This window comes from Schistosoma haematobium, chromosome 4, assembly GCF_000699445.3.
Source record: "Schistosoma haematobium chromosome 4, whole genome shotgun sequence".
NCBI classification, from domain to species: domain Eukaryota; kingdom Metazoa; phylum Platyhelminthes; class Trematoda; order Strigeidida; family Schistosomatidae; genus Schistosoma; species Schistosoma haematobium.
This window is the reverse complement of record NC_067199.1, coordinates 14,791,645-14,799,174: the sequence shown is the minus strand read 5'-3', so window position 1 is coordinate 14,799,174 and position 7,530 is coordinate 14,791,645.

Sequence of the window (7,530 nt, the reverse complement as noted above, 5' to 3'; positions counted from 1 at the left end):
TTCAGTGGGCCTAATGATATTCATCCCAGAATTATGAAGGCCCAGTCATATGTAATTGCTGAACCTATAGACATACTGTTTGATATGTCTCTGAGGCAGTCCAGGCTGCCAAGAGACCGGAACGATGCAGTAATTAGTCCAGTGTATAGGACAGGTAGTCAAAACTTAGTTGGTAACTCTCGGCCCGTCAGTCTAACCGGTGCAGTTGTAAAAATAAATGGAAAAAATTATTCGGACGTCTGTTATAGCATGGGTGGACGGATAGTCACTAGGAGTGAACATCAACAAGGGTGCGGCGATGCAATTAAATAACTATGACGATTCGTATCTCTACACAATATGGATTTGGAGCTTAAAGATTTTGGAGTCATACTAAGCAGAGACCTCAAAACTACGAGTAACTGTAACACTGTTGCTGCAAAAGGCTATAGAGTATCATAGGCTATTCGTAAGTCGTTCCAGTATTTGGATGAAGGAATGTTTTGATTATCCCCAAACCACTCTGGGTGGTAAAGTTCTCAACAGAAGTGTTCGATAATGAAATTCAGTTGACTGGTTTTTTATTCAGTAGGGCTGATAGATTAAACCGTAGGAGAGGCAGGGTTATCCTGTACACGAAAAGTTGTAGAATTATGGTCTACTATAACATTAGCGCTGCTCTAATAATAGACCTAATCCTAAATTTGTAGATTTGTCATGATATAACTGCCTAATCTATAAGATCTTACGTGAAAGTCACACCATCGACTACACCAACTCACTGTATCGTAACAATTACCAATACATGATGTAGAACAAGGTTAGGCTAGAGAAAGAACAATATATTTAATATGAATAGAAGATATAAGGTAACATTCAGCAGAGACCACGCCTGCATGGACGAGCCATGCCATCCGATCAAACCCAGTCCATTCAATTCATTCTCCGCGCCTTCTCCATTGTTAGGTATTTCTCCGTGCTAAATATTGAATATCTATTTTCTGAGTAGTCTTGTGTTCAGCTTTGAAGATTGTGTGGTTATGGTCCAATGCCACTACAAGCCTACTGATACAGATGCAATTGGAATTCAACTCATATGGACAACTTACCGGCATAATCGTTATCTGATTTCATAATTTAAACCAAAACTAATACCAATATTAACATTTCTACAATATTCATTATTTTAATATTTCTAAACACAAAATAATTACTACCTATAAGTTAAGTTATTAACACGCATCGTTTTATTATTATTATTGTAATCCCATTTTTTATAGTTCAAATAATCTACAACCAAATTTTCATTTCAAGCATGTTAAGCATGAAGGCAGATATTTTAAGATTATTACATGTATTTCCCGACCAGATGCTGCCGTCTTTTTGATTTATCTTTCAGCTTGTCAATACCCGGAGGATCCTTATTATCCTTGGTAACCTCCGGCACGCGACGATCCCATCCAATTTGGTATCGAACCAACATCACGTTGATTCTGGTGGGAGAGTAGTGTAATGGCATTGGACAATAGCCACACAATCTTCAAAGCTGTGAACACGAGACTACTCAGAAAATAGATATTCAATATTTAACGCGGAGAAATACCTAACAATGGAGAAGGCGCGGAGAATGAATTGAATGGACTGGGTTTGATCGGATGGCATGGCTCGTCCATGCAGGCGTGGTCTCTGCTGAATGTTACCTTATATCTTCTATTCATATTAAATATATTGTTCTTTCTCTAGCCTAACCTTGTTCTACATAATGTATTGGTAATTGATACGATACAGTGAGTTGGTGTAGTCGATGGTGTGACTTTCACGTAAGATCTTATAGATTAGGCAGTTATATCATGACAAATCTACAAACTTAGGATTAGGTCTATTATTAGAGCAGTACTAATATCATAGTAGACCATAATTCTACAAAACTAGATAGTCGTATGAAAAACAATTGGTAAGGGATTGTAAAAATAAACAAAAAGGTTGTTCTCGTATATAAAAACGCGAACTCACGAGAAGTGGTGGAATTCCATCACATTTGGTACAAGAAAATTCGTTAATATTGGCAAGGGCGATGACGAATAAGGTAAAGCTTTATCGATTTATTTCAGTAAAGTGTTTTCTGTCAGCAATGGAAACGACAAACGATTAATCGTAATTGCAGCGGCTTGTTGATGGATACCGCAGTTATTGGGAAAACTACTGTCTTAAGACTACCTCAGCATCTCAAGCCTCATAATTTCAGTGGGCCTAATGATATTCATCCCAGAATTATGAAGGCCCAGTCATATGTAATTGCTGAACCTATAGACATACTGTTTGATATGTCTCTGAGGCAGTCCAGGCTGCCAAGAGACCGGAACGATGCAGTAATTAGTCCAGTGTATAGGACAGGTAGTCAAAACTTAGTTGGTAACTCTCGGCCCGTCAGTCTAACCGGTGCAGTTGTAAAAATAAATGGAAAAAATTATTCGGACGTCTGTTATAGCATGGGTGGACGGATAGTCACTAGGAGTGAACATCAACAAGGGTGCGGCGATGCAATTAAATAACTATGACGATTCGTATCTCTACACAATATGGATTTGGAGCTTAAAGATTTTGGAGTCATACTAAGCAGAGACCTCAAAACTACGAGTAACTGTAACACTGTTGCTGCAAAAGGCTATAGAGTATCATAGGCTATTCGTAAGTCGTTCCAGTATTTGGATGAAGGAATGTTTTGATTATCCCCAAACCACTCTGGGTGGTAAAGTTCTCAACAGAAGTGTTCGATAATGAAATTCAGTTGACTGGTTTTTTATTCAGTAGGGCTGATAGATTAAACCGTAGGAGAGGCAGGGTTATCCTGTACACGAAAAGTTGTAGAATTATGGTCTACTATAACATTAGCGCTGCTCTAATAATAGACCTAATCCTAAATTTGTAGATTTGTCATGATATAACTGCCTAATCTATAAGATCTTACGTGAAAGTCACACCATCGACTACACCAACTCACTGTATCGTAACAATTACCAATACATTATGTAGAACAAGGTTAGGCTAGAGAAAGAACAATATATTTAATATGAATAGAAGATATAAGGTAACATTCAGCAGAGACCACGCCTGCATGGACGAGCCATGCCATCCGATCAAACCCAGTCCATTCAATTCATTCTCCGCGCCTTCTCCATTGTTAGGTATTTCTCCGTGCTAAATATTGAATATCTATTTTCTGAGTAGTCTTGTGTTCAGCTTTGAAGATTGTGTGGTTATGGTCCAATGCCACTACAAGCCTACTGATACAGATGCAATTGGAATTCAACTCATATGGACAACTTACCGGCATAATCGTTATCTGATTTCATAATTTAAACCAAAACTAATACCAATATTAACATTTCTACAATATTCATTATTTTAATATTTCTAAACACAAAATAATTACTACCTATAAGTTAAGTTATTAACACGCATCGTTTTATTATTATTATTGTAATCCCATTTTTTATAGTTCAAATAATCTACAACCAAATTTTCATTTCAAGCATGTTAAGCATGAAGGCAGATATTTTAAGATTATTACATGTATTTCCCGACCAGATGCTGCCGTCTTTTTGATTTATCTTTCAGCTTGTCAATACCCGGAGGATCCTTATTATCCTTGGTAACCTCCGGCACGCGACGATCCCATCCAATTTGGTATCGAACCAACATCACGTTGATTCTGGTGGGAGAGTAGTGTAATGGCATTGGACAATAGCCACACAATCTTCAAAGCTGTGAACACGAGACTACTCAGAAAATAGATATTCAATATTTAACGCGGAGAAATACCTAACAATGGAGAAGGCGCGGAGAATGAATTGAATGGACTGGGTTTGATCGGATGGCATGGCTCGTCCATGCAGGCGTGGTCTCTGCTGAATGTTACCTTATATCTTCTATTCATATTAAATATATTGTTCTTTCTCTAGCCTAACCTTGTTCTACATAATGTATTGGTAATTGATACGATACAGTGAGTTGGTGTAGTCGATGGTGTGACTTTCACGTAAGATCTTATAGATTAGGCAGTTATATCATGACAAATCTACAAACTTAGGATTAGGTCTATTATTAGAGCAGTACTAATATCATAGTAGACCATAATTCTACAAAACTAGATAGTCGTATGAAAAACAATTGGTAAGGGATTGTAAAAATAAACAAAAAGGTTGTTCTCGTATATAAAAACGCGAACTCACGAGAAGTGGTGGAATTCCATCACATTTGGTACAAGAAAATTCGTTAATATTGGCAAGGGCGATGACGAATAAGGTAAAGCTTTATCGATTTATTTCAGTAAAGTGTTTTCTGTCAGCAATGGAAACGACAAACGATTAATCGTAATTGCAGCGGCTTGTTGATGGATACCGCAGTTATTGGGAAAACTACTGTCTTAAGACTACCTCAGCATCTCAAGCCTCATAATTTCAGTGGGCCTAATGATATTCATCCCAGAATTATGAAGGCCCAGTCATATGTAATTGCTGAACCTATAGACATACTGTTTGATATGTCTCTGAGGCAGTCCAGGCTGCCAAGAGACCGGAACGATGCAGTAATTAGTCCAGTGTATAGGACAGGTAGTCAAAACTTAGTTGGTAACTCTCGGCCCGTCAGTCTAACCGGTGCAGTTGTAAAAATAAATGGAAAAAATTATTCGGACGTCTGTTATAGCATGGGTGGACGGATAGTCACTAGGAGTGAACATCAACAAGGGTGCGGCGATGCAATTAAATAACTATGACGATTCGTATCTCTACACAATATGGATTTGGAGCTTAAAGATTTTGGAGTCATACTAAGCAGAGACCTCAAAACTACGAGTAACTGTAACACTGTTGCTGCAAAAGGCTATAGAGTATCATAGGCTATTCGTAAGTCGTTCCAGTATTTGGATGAAGGAATGTTTTGATTATCCCCAAACCACTCTGGGTGGTAAAGTTCTCAACAGAAGTGTTCGATAATGAAATTCAGTTGACTGGTTTTTTATTCAGTAGGGCTGATAGATTAAACCGTAGGAGAGGCAGGGTTATCCTGTACACGAAAAGTTGTAGAATTATGGTCTACTATAACATTAGCGCTGCTCTAATAATAGACCTAATCCTAAATTTGTAGATTTGTCATGATATAACTGCCTAATCTATAAGATCTTACGTGAAAGTCACACCATCGACTACACCAACTCACTGTATCGTAACAATTACCAATACATTATGTAGAACAAGGTTAGGCTAGAGAAAGAACAATATATTTAATATGAATAGAAGATATAAGGTAACATTCAGCAGAGACCACGCCTGCATGGACGAGCCATGCCATCCGATCAAACCCAGTCCATTCAATTCATTCTCCGCGCCTTCTCCATTGTTAGGTATTTCTCCGTGCTAAATATTGAATATCTATTTTCTGAGTAGTCTTGTGTTCAGCTTTGAAGATTGTGTGGTTATGGTCCAATGCCACTACAAGCCTACTGATACAGATGCAATTGGAATTCAACTCATATGGACAACTTACCGGCATAATCGTTATCTGATTTCATAATTTAAACCAAAACTAATACCAATATTAACATTTCTACAATATTCATTATTTTAATATTTCTAAACACGAAATAATTACTACCTATAAGTTAAGTTATTAACACGCATCGTTTTATTATTATTATTGTAATCCCATTTTTTATAGTTCAAATAATCTACAACCAAATTTTCATTTCAAGCATGTTAAGCATGAAGGCAGATATTTTAAGATTATTACATGTATTTCCCGACCAGATGCTGCCGTCTTTTTGATTTATCTTTCAGCTTGTCAATACCCGGAGGATCCTTATTATCCTTGGTAACCTCCGGCACGCGACGATCCCATCCAATTTGGTATCGAACCAACATCACGTTGATTCTGGTGGGAGAGTAGTGTAATGGCATTGGACAATAGCCACACAATCTTCAAAGCTGTGAACACGAGACTACTCAGAAAATAGATATTCAATATTTAACGCGGAGAAATACCTAACAATGGAGAAGGCGCGGAGAATGAATTGAATGGACTGGGTTTGATCGGATGGCATGGCTCGTCCATGCAGGCGTGGTCTCTGCTGAATGTTACCTTATATCTTCTATTCATATTAAATATATTGTTCTTTCTCTAGCCTAACCTTGTTCTACATAATGTATTGGTAATTGATACGATACAGTGAGTTGGTGTAGTCGATGGTGTGACTTTCACGTAAGATCTTATAGATTAGGCAGTTATATCATGACAAATCTACAAACTTAGGATTAGGTCTATTATTAGAGCAGTACTAATATCATAGTAGACCATAATTCTACAAAACTAGATAGTCGTATGAAAAACAATTGGTAAGGGATTGTAAAAATAAACAAAAAGGTTGTTCTCGTATATAAAAACGCGAACTCACGAGAAGTGGTGGAATTCCATCACATTTGGTACAAGAAAATTCGTTAATATTGGCAAGGGCGATGACGAATAAGGTAAAGCTTTATCGATTTATTTCAGTAAAGTGTTTTCTGTCAGCAATGGAAACGACAAACGATTAATCGTAATTGCAGCGGCTTGTTGATGGATACCGCAGTTATTGGGAAAACTACTGTCTTAAGACTACCTCAGCATCTCAAGCCTCATAATTTCAGTGGGCCTAATGATATTCATCCCAGAATTATGAAGGCCCAGTCATATGTAATTGCTGAACCTATAGACATACTGTTTGATATGTCTCTGAGGCAGTCCAGGCTGCCAAGAGACCGGAACGATGCAGTAATTAGTCCAGTGTATAGGACAGGTAGTCAAAACTTAGTTGGTAACTCTCGGCCCGTCAGTCTAACCGGTGCAGTTGTAAAAATAAATGGAAAAAATTATTCGGACGTCTGTTATAGCATGGGTGGACGGATAGTCACTAGGAGTGAACATCAACAAGGGTGCGGCGATGCAATTAAATAACTATGACGATTCGTATCTCTACACAATATGGATTTGGAGCTTAAAGATTTTGGAGTCATACTAAGCAGAGACCTCAAAACTACGAGTAACTGTAACACTGTTGCTGCAAAAGGCTATAGAGTATCATAGGCTATTCGTAAGTCGTTCCAGTATTTGGATGAAGGAATGTTTTGATTATCCCCAAACCACTCTGGGTGGTAAAGTTCTCAACAGAAGTGTTCGATAATGAAATTCAGTTGACTGGTTTTTTATTCAGTAGGGCTGATAGATTAAACCGTAGGAGAGGCAGGGTTATCCTGTACACGAAAAGTTGTAGAATTATGGTCTACTATAACATTAGCGCTGCTCTAATAATAGACCTAATCCTAAATTTGTAGATTTGTCATGATATAACTGCCTAATCTATAAGATCTTACGTGAAAGTCACACCATCGACTACACCAACTCACTGTATCGTATCAATTACCAATACATGATGTAGAACAAGGTTAGGCTAGAGAAAGAACAATATATTTAATATGAATAGAAGATATAAGGTAACATTCAGCAGAGACCACGCCT